This window comes from Crocodylus siamensis, chromosome 6 (assembly GCF_052110815.1).
Source record: "Crocodylus siamensis isolate JL-2025a chromosome 6, ASM5211081v1, whole genome shotgun sequence".
Taxonomy (NCBI): domain Eukaryota; kingdom Metazoa; phylum Chordata; order Crocodylia; family Crocodylidae; genus Crocodylus; species Crocodylus siamensis.
The window spans coordinates 41492102-41506149 of NC_143400.1; the positions used below are offsets into that span (position 1 = coordinate 41492102).

General features: G+C 47.3%; 1 protein-coding gene across 4 annotated transcripts in view; it reads right to left on the reverse strand.

Moving 5' to 3' along the window:
- Positions 1–13196, reverse strand: part of SLC23A2 (solute carrier family 23 member 2) — a 74547-nt gene extending 61351 nt beyond the window's left edge. For 3 of the 4 annotated variants that reach the window (XM_090054529.1, XM_090054526.1, XM_090054530.1), the window contains exon 1: positions 13098–13196. The gene's annotated coding sequence lies outside the window, so the exon portion shown is untranslated. Of the gene's footprint in view, positions 1–8176; positions 8506–13097 lie in introns of all 4 variants that reach the window. The other variant, XM_090054527.1, reaches the window with a different exon arrangement.
- Positions 13197–14048: the final 852 nt, after the last annotated feature.

The window sequence follows — 14048 nt, forward strand, 5'->3', positions numbered from 1 at the left end:
CAATCCCCCCACCCCGATCCAAAGAGAGTACCAGCAATTCCCAACTCACACATTAATTTAGCAGGTGAAGAAAATGAAGTGGGGAGCCAATTCACTCACCTTGACAGAAACCTGCAAACAAACTAGGAATCCAAAAATGGAAGTCATGACAAGTGAATGGACAAGGTACCATTTACCTTCATCAGTCAAAACTAGAGCTGGTCACGAAAAATTTACTATTTAAAAGACCACCTGTAGCAGGGCACTGGGTTGTGCCCTCTTCAATGGCAGCAAAGTGGGGGTACTAAAAGGGGGGTGGTGGCAATTAAGGACTCACCTGACCAGCAGCAGGCTGTGCTGGAGCTATATAAGCCCTAAACCTGAGCCAGTCAGCCATCCAGCTCTGGGAGCCAAGAAGTGAGGAACTTAGGGCTCCTGAATCCTGGAAGAAAGCCACTTTACAATCCAGGAAATAAGGGAAGGTGCCTGGGGCAGACAGGGACTCAGTTATACAGGTAGGTGACCCTGGTTTATGTTAAGCCTAGGGAAGGCTTAAGGTGCTCATTATAAAGTTGTACTAGAAATTTAGCAAGGGGAGGCAAGACCTACTCAGAGGGCCAACAGCCCAAGAGTGGCTGAGAGCGGGCCCCTGCAGGGTGTACAGGGGCCTGGGGAGCAGGGATCCTGAGATCCATGAGCCCCAGGTCACGAAAGGGCTGGGAGGGTGATCAGGGGGCCCAGGAACACAAAGCAGGGCTGACCGAGTGAAACCAAGGATGTGCCAAAGACAGGCAGAGCTGCCTGGTAAGGCTGTGTGAAGCTTCGGCCCCTGATTCGATTCAGCAGAGATTTAGCCTGATTTGGTGGCCAAATCTCTGAATCAAATCAGAGGACCCCTTAATCTTTCCAAATCGGACTGGAACCCTGCAAACTGATTCAGAGAGATCTGGCGATTCAGACATAGACACAGCTTTAAATGTTTTTTCTACACACCTCTGGGTAGCAGGCGGTTCGCGAATGCTGCGATGGTGGGGCAGTTGGAGTGTCCCACAGGAGCACGGGGGCTCCCCAGCACACTCTGCAGCAGACCCAGAAGTGGACCAGAAGCACTTCCGGTCCACTTCCAGGTCTGCTGGTGAGTGCACTGGGGTCCCCCGGCTCAGCAACTGATGCCTCCCGGGTCTGGGGGTGCCCCTGGGATCTGCCTGCAGTTGATCACCGAGCTGGAGGGGGGTGCCGGAGGCCGTCCAGAGTGGTAGTACTTCCGGTCCACTTCTGGGTTCGCCACTGAGCATGTGGGGGGCCCTCCGCTCTCCGTGGGACGCTCCATCTGCCCTACCATCACAGCTTTCACGAGCCACCTGCTACCTTGAGGTATGTTGACAAAACATTTAAAGCTGTGTCTATGTTCAAATCACTGATTCTCTGAATCTTCCGATGCCGATTCGAATCGGGGACAGTGATCCGAATCAATGAATCTGAGCAGCTCAACATTTATGCCATGCCGGAGGATCTGTGAGCCAAGAACTGCTCCATTTGCCTACTAGATTAGACCCCTTATGGCAGACATCTCTGAGCATGCCTGCAACACACGTCCTAAACTGAACTCTGCACAAAGACACAGAAAGTCATGGTCACCTTCATTCAGAAGACAGCTAGAGAAGGAGTTGGTGCCCTAATTTTATACAACAGGCTAATGGTCAGAGCACTCACTTCGAATTTGAGAGATCTGGGGTCTTTGCCCAAAGGTGCACCTCAGCCCGAGGCCTATAGACTATTCTGGAGTAAGGGCACTCTCCACTCCTACTTTTGAAACTTGGTTACTGTGGAAAGATACAGGATTCACTGGGCCAGAGAGAAGGAGCACTACTCCATAACCCAGCACTCAGGGCACCCACCTGACAGAGGGGACACTTGGGTTCTCTTGCCAGGATTGTTTCTGTACTAGGGATTCACCATAGTTGATGTTCCCCTTCCTAAAAGAATGTCATGATTACTGAGCTACAGCAGGGGTAAACGTCAGGCCCATGGGGCTCCAGCGAATTCAGGGGTCGGGCATAGCTGTTGGCAGCAGAGGAGCAAATGTGGGCTGTGTCAGCACAGCCCTGCTCGGCCTGCTGTAACTTGCTGCACCCCTGAATTAGCTGACCCAACCAGAGCCCCACCGCCACTGCACCTGCTGCTGCCACATCCACAGCTGTCACTACTGTCATCGCTTTTAGCCCCTGTTACTCTTTCAATCCATTGCAGCCTCTGCTGCTGCTGTTTACACCTCTTCTGCTGCCAGCCCCATCACTGCCAGTGCTGCCCCTGGGAGTTGGGGAGCCAAATGAGTTTAACACACTTGGGCTACTGTCATATTCCCTCTCTTTAGCTTAGTCAATCCTGGATTCTTCTTTTTTGGCCGAGTGGCACAGCTTCAATGAGAGAAATGGAAAGTGCCCTCACACAATAACTACCCACATGTGGGTGGCTCATAAAGTGCCCTAGGAGTTGTAGGTTTTAAGTGCCCCCAGCTAAGTAAGGCAGCAAATTCAGGTCTTCCATAACCAAGGTAAGTGGACTCTTATAAGCTGTTGCATAAGAATAGGAACACAAACCACCATCTCCTCTTCCTACTTTCCTTTAAAGGAAAGGAACAACTTTTGCTCCCTTTTTGCACCAAAAAAGGTTTCAAGCTGTAAGGCTGTCCCTGACAGGGATCCGTTCCACAGTCTCGCTGCCATCAGTTCCATCCTCCAGCACACAGCTCTTCCCATGCATTGTGAAGGGAGCCGAGGTACCCAATGCAGGGCTGTGGATTACACTCCCAAAACAACACCCCCAAAAGTTAGTTTTTGTGCTAAGCTAGAAAATCTAAATCAGTTGGGAGTTCCAGCCCTAAAAGAAGCCAAGGACACATGATCTTCCTGGTGCCTCGGATACTGGTAACTGATCATTAAAATGTTGGTGTCGGAGAACAGCTAAAAACCAATTTGAACCAGAAATTACAGGACAAGAAATCATCCACAGACTGGATTCGTGTTGAGTATGGTTTAACCAGGGATAGATTCTTATTACATTACTCAAGTTAGCTGTGGTGATGCTTTTTGTTCCTTTTTTGCTCATCTCTCCCAACACTGTCCCTTCCTTTCTCTGCATCTTTCATATTCTAATTACTTCCTCTTTATACTCTGCTTTTTACACAGTTCAGGAAAGCTCATGGGGTGTGTGCGCACGTGTGTGCGCGCGCGTCTCTCTCTCTCTCTATATATAATCTGCTTTGGTTAGCCTATAACAGTGGCTGTCAACCTTTTTTGTTCCAAGACCCATTTATAAACATCAGTGGTCAGTCCTGACCCAGTGTCCCTCACTTTTGACCTAATGTCCCCACCCCAGGCCCCAGCCCTGCAGTGTGCTGGGGAGGAAGTGATGGGGGTGTAGCGAATGGAGGGGGGGGTCCCAAGCAGCCCAAGTAGGCTGGAACTCTGTTGGCCTGCAAGGGAAAATCCACCTGTTTTTCTCCTTTAAAGGAGAATCCATTTTTAAAGCTTGTTGATCCATTTTTTAAATTGGTTCTTGACTCTTTCTTGTGACCAACAGGTTGAGAAATTCTGCACCATAAGGTGCAAATCTACCCTGCCTTCTAACTGATCCCTGTGACAGACCCATTTTTTTTTCAAATAATATGGCCAGCTAATTGAGTCACAACTCGGCTTTGGGCACTTCTCCCATCCCATGGAAGGCCACTAACCAATTTCAATGACATGAGCACTACATACTCTCCAACCAAGTACTAAAAACTTACTTCTAAGTTTATGCTTCAATTTCAATGTGCTAAGGCAATGAATTACTTATTACCGGAGGATGGAATTGAAAACAGTCCAGATGTGGAAATAGATCTCAGTTAGGGAGAGGTTCTGAGCTAAAGGGAGGAAACATGCTCTACTGGGCTAAATATGGAACAAACTTTACTGAACTAAAGAGAAGGAGCATGACTCTGTAGCCCAAGGGTATCTCCCGTACATTGGAAGAAGTTATAAAAGACTGTTTATGAAGACAGGCACTTATTTAACTAATCCTGCTTCTCACTCCCATTTCAGCTATGTTTACATAAAGGCCTTTACTCAATCGTCCAGCTTCCCCCACACCCCACCCCATCACTACAACCTCCAATCTGCCCTGTTATACATAGCATCTCATGAAGTCTTACAAAATCTTATGCTTCCCTAAAAAAATTAGTCTAAAACAGCGGTGGGCAATTATTTGGGTCCGTGACCCACATAGGCAGTTCTGGGGAGCTACCGCAGGCTGGTCAGCACCCCAGCCCCCACTACAGCCAGGAGCCTGTGCACCCTGCGGCTCCTCCCCACCGCCGCCAACAGCGCGCAGCCTCAGCTCTGACCGTGGCCCGCCCTGCACCTGCTCTGCACTCCCCCCAGCCAGAGCGGAACAGCCTGAAACTGTGCACGCGGCTCCAACCCCAGCCCACCCCACACCTACTCCGGACTGTGCACCCACACTGAGCAGCGGCAGTGGCTGGGCAGAAGCTGATACTCTGCACAGGAGAAAAGCACTCCCTCCCTCCGACCACTGCTGGGCCCTTCTTGCTGCAGCCGCCCGGACGGCCTGTGCCGCCCTGCAGCTCCTCTCCGCCACTGCTGCCTCCAGGCTACCCAGTGCGGCAGCAGTGGCAACGCAGAGGAGGAGCTGCAGGGCAGCCAGCTGCAGGCTTCAGGCAGCTGCAACAAAAAGAGCCCAGCAGTAGCGAAGGGGATGGGCTGCTACCCCACCACCACCACCACCCATGCCAAGCAGCAGCTTCTGCTTGGCCTCCGCCACTGTTTACTTTAGAGCAGGTGCAGGATGGGCCAGGTTGGGGCTGTTCATATGGGTTCCAGCTGGTCCGCTCTGCCAGGCCGAGTCTGGAGTGGACATGGGGTGGGCCAGGGTCAGGGCTGTGCACACAGATCCCCAGTGGCACCACAGGCCTGGGGTCAGCCACAGTGGCAACTAGAAGGAGCTATCACTCCCTGGGCTGCATAGAGCTTCTTAGCCCCGCGCATGTCCAGGGGCAAGTGGGAAATATCACAGCACCTGGCCAAGGCAGGAACGAGGGACCTGCCGTAGGATGGACAAAATCTCTCTGCAGGCCAGATGCAGTGTGTGGGCCATATTTTATCCACCACCGGTCTAAAGGGTGCCATTTTGCCCTGTCTTCTGCCAAACTTAAAGAGTTTGCTGTCTTGGAATTAACTTGTCATCACAAATTTAGCAGTGCTATTGCACTGCAGGAACAAGTAGAAAGCAAAAAGCATAAAGTAACAAGAAGTTGTTTAAACATGACTGATACATAGCCTGCAAAACCAGTAAAATGTCTAACATGGAATAATGAGAGGTGCAAGATGGACTTGAATATTTTCTGTAGCACGTAAGTCCCTAATTCAGATTTATAACGCATTAAATAGTCCAACATGCAGTGAGATTTTTGAGGATGGCCTTACATCAATTTTCCTCCAACCAACGTAACTGAGTAGATAGATAAATGGAAGTACTCTATTTGTATCATGATGGCTCATCAAGAAATATCACAAAGGTAATTATAATATTTTGACAGTGTTCAGACTGCCTATAATGACACCAAGGACAGTAAAACCTTGAAGCACTTTTTTAAAACTAGGCTAGCTCTTTATGACAACTTTCTTTTTCTCAACATACTAAAGAAACTTTTTCTGATTTTTTTCAAATTGTTTGGTAGACTAGCAATTTATTCACTTATTATTGTGGATTAAGTTTAAATACGTTTACTGTGCTTCTGCCTATAACTTGATTTGAAACATTTTAATATAGGACTTCTACTGTAACATCACTAGCGACACTGCTAAAATTCTACCTAACCTCACTTAACTTGCATCGTTCACTGGCCATATGCTTTGAATAGTTTTATATGCAAAGTTTCTTCTGCTCCTAGTCCCTTCTTAGAGCAACACACTTCGTTCACACATTCTTCCTTCAATGCAATTTCTCATCTGACTAATTTAAGGTAGAAGACCAATTCAGATACTCCAATTCTTAAAGATACCAACAAGCTGTACTGTCTCCACAATAGATATATTACATGCCATTCAACAAGTCATTATCTGTCACAACAGCTTCCAGAATAAAATGCATCTTTAATATTCTGGGTGCATTGTTCTAACTACTAAAACCGAAGAGCTCTGAGATCTGGAATAGCTTGAATATAGTATACTAGAGTCTAAAACATGGGCTCACAGTGGTCATGAAATCTTGCTGTAAGTAGCCACTGTCAGTTCCATTGCATTAAGCTCCTCTACACTGCTAAATATTAGCAGTAAGTGTAACCTAAGCAAGGATGCAAGCCAGCTATTCAGCCTCAGTTTCTTGTAAATGTTACTAGATGAGAGGGGCAATGAAGGATTTGCTCAGGTTGCTATTTTATGAATTCTTCCTTTGGCTCCCCTATGTAGTCACAAAAGACCCGATCTTTTCAGCCCCTGGTAGATTAAATAATGAGCAAGCAGCTGGTTCCTGAATGAGGGATCAGTAAATTACTTTCCAAAAAACAACTGTTTTTGGCTTCAAAAAAATAGGAAAAAAAAAAAGTCACCACAGCCCTATTTTCTCATCACATAACCATCAGTTGCATAGTTAAAGGAAATATTACAAGAAACTAGTTTTCTAACAGTCCACACAGGGAAGTTTCCTTTCTCACATCTGACAGGATGAGATATTGGAATCTCTGTATAAAGGACCCCTTTCTTTCTTTCTGCCTCATTTATCATTTGTATTTGTTATTGCAAGCAGGACTCAAACACTAAGACTGCACACCAAAGTAGGCTTATCTTCCCATTAGAAAGATGAAAGTCTAGGCAGATTTAAATCTTATCACAACACAATCAACTCTCAACTGCTATCTGATTTTGAGGCACTGGAAAACTGTATTTAAAAACATGTTAAAGGAACACAGAAGTATTACCACTTTGGTTTGTGACATTTTATTCCAATTACACTAGCTCCTTTATCTTCCGAAGGGACAAATAACAAGATCATGAAAAAATCATCAAGATTCTTTTTAAGAAAGCATTTACATGCCCACAGATAGTGCAACCTCATTTTTACCCTCAAATTTAATCAAGATCACAAAATAGAAAATCTCCAAACCACACACTTAACTCAGGTAGTGATAATACTGCTAAGCTAATAATACCAGAGAGAATACCTAAGAACAATGGTAGTAGTAAAATAACAGCCATCTATACTGATAGCGTCACAAAAGGACTCTATAGCCTACCAATGGTAGGATGTTAATACCAGTTCAACATCACTGATGCTTGCAGTATTGAAAACTGAGTGTAGTCTGGCCAGCAGCACTTTACCTACCATGTCAGGGGGAAAAAAATTGCCCAGATTAAGTTTAGGGGACGTACTGCTTAACATACCAGGAACAAAACAGTTCATACTAGGGCTTCCCCAATATACTTATTTCTACAAAACCACTTCCCACTGCCCACTGTTAATGTTTTCACCATATTACAGCAAGAATTAACACCACACTAAAGGCCCTTTTAGGGAACATACTTTCAAACAACCCACCTCTGTTATTTGGGAATGGCAAGCAAAAGCCACAGTGAACGTGCTACTCCTGCCTTTGATGCACTAACAGGGCTCAAGCTTTTTAAGTATCTCTAGCCATAAGAATATCTGGAAGTGCTTGAAATAATCATTAGGCAAACAAGTTTACTTGCCTGCCAATATAAAATAGTTCTCTACAATATATTTTGAAATGTTTCCAGTCTATTTAAATTACTCCAGCAATAAGATCATCTGACATATTCAGACAACGACCTTCAGGAACGCTCAGAACATTCCACCAACCCTCTCAACAGTGCTTGATTTGACCCAACAGGAAAACTTAAACAACTTTCCCCTCCACTTTCAGACCAATGTGACAGGGAACTCAGGGCCATTTTAATCTAAAGCAAACACATTTTGAAAATGTTAGCAGAATCTTACTGAATTAAAACCGCACCTCCATAATCACAAGACAGATAATAAACAAACATTCTCTTACACCTAAAAAATGATTAGCATGTGCATAAATGCCACCCCCAACACACATCATCATTAAACCGTCAATTTTACAGTAGATGGAGCCTAAAAGCCCAAGAATATAGATAAGGACTGTATTGTTACTTACAGTTCTTCAAATGCAATTCCACCAGGGCTAATCTTCCTCTACCCTCTATTTAAAATCCTGCTTCCATTATCATTTTCTCCAGCACTCTGACATCACAAACACAGGATCAAAACATCTTCTGTATAGAAAAGCAAGGATACATTGTCCTCTACGGAATGTGAGAGAAGATCCAGATCTTCATGGAGGTACCTAATTATACCAAGGTACTGAAGGACGTACAGCCTGTCCTCAGGAACATCAGACTTGTTCTGTATTTAACCTGTATGACTTAGAGAACAAACTTCAGTCTTGATGCCTCAAGTGGGAGAACCTCTGGTATCCCCCGAACACTAAAAATCAAAAGATGACAGAGTTTTATTTGATGGAAAGAATTATTAGATAGCAACTTTTCCTTCAAAGCAAAGCAACGCTCTCCAGATTAAGTCCCTAGCTTGGGAACCAAGAATTAGGACAGAATCTTTTTGATCAGTTCAAAACTATGAACCTGACAAGGCGTAAGCTTTGCAGTTAACTCAGGCCCAGCCACCGATACTACTGTATAAATTAAGTTTTAAAACGAGTTGAAAATAAACAGGGTCTTGACATCATCTAGCCAGCCAAGGTGGACAAAACCAGATTATGCATTTTTGAACACCAGCCCTGTGTGGCTGTGACCACTCTGCAAATTTAAAGACAACTAAGCCACCACAAAGACTAAATGAGGCTGAACCCTATTTTTTCAATCTGTTTAGCCAAGGTAGCCTGGGCCCAGTGATGATGCACAGCCAAGGCAGCAGACAAGACTCTATATATACTTTCACCTCAGAACAAAAAATGACTCAACATTAACCAGACAGATGACAAAATTCAGCAAAGAAAAACAAGTCAAGTTCTTTAAGAGCACATATTTAGATGGTAAGCTTTGAAGGACAGAATAAGGGACTGCCACGTCCTGCAAAGGGATGAGTGCATTTTGATATCATATTTGACAATGAAGCTGAAAAATACGTTTTAGTACATGGAATAAAACTAGAGCATGAGAGCCATTTGTGTGTCATGTCAGTAAAACCATAAAGTTTGCGGTGGCAAAATGCAATCTCATGCAGAGGCGAGGTTTTAAAACCCTGAACCCACTTCCAATGTGCTTTTCTTCTTCTTTTGGCCAACTGCTCATGGCAGTAAATTGACAGTTTAGACTCATTCCTTAAAAAAGTAGCCAATATAAGAAATTACAGAGTGATTTGTTTTTCTACAGCATCTGGACGTCTAAAGATAGATGCTTAATTAACTCCTTGCCATGATATGGAAGGTGTGCAGAAATCTAAATTGACTTGTTTGCCCTCCTAAGTCTGAAAATAACGTAATCATGCTAGGGTTTCAACCCTATTCCTCAGGGTCAGGCTGGAGTTGTAATAAGCCTTTAACCACCCTTTTCCTCTTTCCACAGGAAAAGTACCCCACAATAATGACAGTAATATTATATGCAATATACAGTAAGTGAACAAGCCATTTTAATGCATCTCAGCTTTAGGAACAGCAAAAGAATGTGGTCTACAGCTTTTGGTTTAAATGACATAAGGACTTCCTGTCTTCCACTACACCATGGTGTGTACCCCTTTACTTACCCTGCCTTTCAATCTCATCTTCCTGCAACTTCTAAATATAACAAACATATTTTGTGAATTCTTAAAACAGTTCATAAGCATTCATTCTTCTGGGCGTTAGAGAGAGCAGCAGATATTAATTACAGATCCAACTGCACAGGGACTATCACCTATTTAAGGAAATTTCCTTTTGTCAATTGCCCAAATATTCCTAATAAATTTCAGTGCATTTCATTTTCGCATCACATACTGGTGCAAGCTATAGACTGAATTTCATTTACATGAAAGATTCCAGAAGGGTTAAGAACATCTTGAATAGTCTTTTTCTGAATACGTAAAGCTTTACAGATAAATGCATTATTAAACACATATGAAAGTGAAATTATTTTTTAAAAAAAGGCTCCACAGTTACAGTAACTAAGGGGTTGGTTATTATTATTCTTTTTTCCTTTGGGCTATCTACACAGGGGAAATAACTATTGTAAGATAAACTATTCCAGAATAGCTCCCTGGACAGAGACTTGGACTTAAGTCTTAGCATACCGTGTCCATGCAGGGAACAACTGCAGAACAGCTTATTCCACAAGAGCTGTTCTACTCCATTTCCCCTTGTATAAGAGAAGATAATGCTGTGATGCAGATGAAATCATTATGGCAGTTTAGCCATCACTTCTTCAGGAATCCATGCTCAAAAAGGAGGGAAAAAGTGTGACCAGGCAATTTAAACCCTTCCCCAACACACACAACCTAAACCAAGAAAAGCCATTTTATATTGGAATAAGAGCGTCCGTATGGGAATTTTTGCTATAATGATATGAATGCAAATATACAATTTAAGGGGGGGGGGAGGGACTTCATGTAAACAAGGAGAGAGAAAAGCAATAAATCGGCTTGATCTAATTATATCCCTTTGAACTGGAAAACTGAACATTAACATGCTGAAACCCTGCAATTGCAGCATCTCCTGCTATTGTCCTTTTCTACAAAACCTTGTAGAAACGCAAGGAGGAAAAATCATCTTCCATTATGAAAAATAAACCTTCATAAAGCTTCTCACCTGCTCTTGTCCTGTTACACTCCCCTTGCACTAGGAAAAGTCTCCAGCCAAAAGACAACTGTACCAACTGCAAAGCGTTGACCTTTATTCCTCACTTGGAATTCAATTTTCAGTAAACTTCCAAGCAGTGGGAGAGACTACTTAAATGCTAATGCTGTTATTAAGTGTGATGGAAAAATAAACACTAGGGGTGCACAGATAAAGATTTTCTGGGCTGATACTGATAGCTGATTATTAACCAACCATACTGGCGAATGCCGATCCAATAACTGATTTACTTTAAAATGCAAGACATTTTAAAGTACTGACATATATAAACCTTTTTTTTTCTTTGGGGTGCTCCAGCAGCCTCCTGAGTCGCATGTATATGTCCAATGCTTAAAAATGGTGGCAGGGCACTTGGACTAAAACTCATTGAATGAGCTTTAGTTCACATGCTGCCACCACTATTTTTTAAGCATAGGGATGCTTTTAAGTGGAACAGAGCCAAGCAAGGCAAGGGCAGATGCTGGCTGCCTGCTATAGGCTTGGGGCTCTCTGCTCTGCTGTCTTTGCCCCGGGAGCCCAGTGCCAGCCACATGGCTGGCAGTGGGGGACACAACTTGCCACCCCCCCAAATGCTGCCAGGTGGGCAAGAGGCATGCAGCGTGTGTGGGCTCCTGGGGCAAAGGCAACAGAGCTGAGAGCCCAGAGCAAGCAACCCACATCTGCCCCACGCACAAATCCAGAGGGGCACATACACCTCCCATGCTTCCTCCAGGGGGAGCCGCACCCCCTGGATGACCAGCCGGTGGTTCTGTCCCATTCCCCGCCTTGGCCCCATGCACCACCCTGGTTGGGCAATACCCATAGCCCCTGCCCCACTCACTCACCATGGGTGCCTTGATTTGCGCCCCCACACACCCCTTCCCTCCTCCATGCCCCTTCCTCTCCACAGACTTCCTGCAGAGAGCTGCTCTCCACGCTTCCCATCTATATTCCTAGCCACACGTATGTATGTGGCCACACACATGGATGACAGCCCCAAGCAGGACCCCTTGCAAGCTAGAAAGCGGCCCGCTGTTTCCCAAGGGAACCGAGGCACCCAGGGGCCCCAGCCCTGTGGAAGAGTGAGAACCCAGGTGTCCAGGACCCTGGCCAGAAGGTGTAACTATCGGTAAACATAATCAGCTACAGTGGCCAAAAAAAGCCAATAATGTTATTTTCCTTTTTATCAGTGCCGATCTGACAAGCAACCAACATATCAGTGCACCACTACTAAACACACACCTCAGCATATTTTTAAAACATCTCCATCTTCCCACCCATCTCAGGGTGAACTCTCTGCTTCTTCCCACCATCATGCTACGCATTAAAAACCCAAGTAGCAATCTTGCCGCAGCACCAAAGGCAGCACGTGCTGGCCGACCAAGCATTTATCCCACTTCTCAGGCGGGCTTTCCAGCCTGCAGCCAGGTCTACCCCACTGCAAACACTCCAAGGAGCTGACCTGAAGCCCCAGCGTGCCTACCACACCTAGCGGCCCCCTTAAGACAGGGATACGAACAACCAGGGCCATGCTCACTTCCACCCACGGCAGGTGGAAGTCCACACAGGCACCGGACTGGCAAGCTGAGGTTTGTTCCTCGACCTGCTCACTCCAGTTCACAGAAGTGATCACGTGACAAAAAGGAGGGGGAAGAGGAGAAGTGCATCCAATGCTTGGGCTGTTTCAGTTACTTCAGGGATTCCCCCTTTCTGCCAGAACCTTCTGCTGGCGGCTCCGGCTCCGGCAAGGCGGGGGTGGGGGGAGGCACCCCAGGAGCCTGCTGCTCCGTGTGAAGCCAAACCCCGTGCGGCCGGGACCCGACCTGCTCCCGCCACGTGACGGGGCGCTTCCAAAAAGAAAGGTCCAGGGGAGGAGGATGAGGCACTTGCAGGCCGGCACGCGGGTGGAAGACGCGTGCTGGGGTCTGCAATGCACGCACGGGCACACGCACACCACACAACACAGGCACGGACAGCGGTCTCCGCATGTGGCCATGCCCGTGCCGCATGCACAACACGGACACGGACACGCGCGCGCGCGCACACGCAGTGATGCCGGGCGATGCACGCGCGGCCCGTCCCCGTCCCACGAGCCGGGCCGAGCTGGCCACCCCGCGCCCCCGGCCACCCCCGGGGCTGAGGCGACAGCACCTGCCCCAGCTACCGCCGGCCCGGCCCTTGCGGGAGCGGAGCCGCAGCGGGAGCGGGCCCCCCGGGGGCGGCGGCTCGAGTCGGGGGGGGCGGGGGCGCTCACCTGCCATGGCGATGGCGATGGCGATGGCTGCTGCAAATGGCGCCGGCGGCCCCGGCGAGTGCGGAGCGGCGCGGGGCAGGGGGGGCGCGGGGCGCGGGGCGGGGCCAGCGCGGGCCCCGCCCCAACATGGCGGCGGGGCCCGTGGGGACCGCCCCGTCCCCGCCAGGCGCCGTGCACGCTCGTGTGCGGGCGCGTCTGCACCCGGGGGTAAATATAGACACACTGAAGTGGGGAAATACACAGGTACAAGCACACGCTGGTGGGGGGAATATATGCGCATGCATACTGGTGGGGGGAAATGTACACATCTGCTGGGATAATGCAGTGTGTCTAGTACTACCCCCACCGGTGTATACACACACGCACCGGTGGAGGTAGTGGTGTTGGGTAATAGACACACATGCACTGGTGCCTGGAACACATACACGCAGGTGTTGAATACACACATGTATACTGGTGTGGGGAAATACTTGCACACACACAGCGCTGGGAGGAAATCCTGGTGTGTGAAACACACCTAGGGACACTGGTGTTGGGAAACACACACACACGTGCATGCTGGTGTGGAGAAACACACACACAGCACCAGGGAGCAAATACCTGCAACAAACAAGGGATGTCCGGCCTGCTCATGTCAGCCTTTGCTCTGTCCCCGTGGCTGCACCGGCTCCCACGCGCACATCTTTCCCTGTCGTGCCCGGGGCACTGGCCTCTGCATGAAGAGCACCGTCTCCCTCAGCACCCCACAGCGAGGACAGCGGTTTGGGGCACAGCTATACCCCAGAGGGACCTTTCCCGGTAGGAGACAAGGCAGATAATAAGCTCAAATCACTTTGTTCTGTAAGCTGCTCTGTGGCCTGATGCCATTTTTTTTTAAAGCGCCTTACCTCAGATTCTCCCTTCCCCATTTCTAAACCTTCTGACATAACCACACCGTGGTGGAAGGACCCA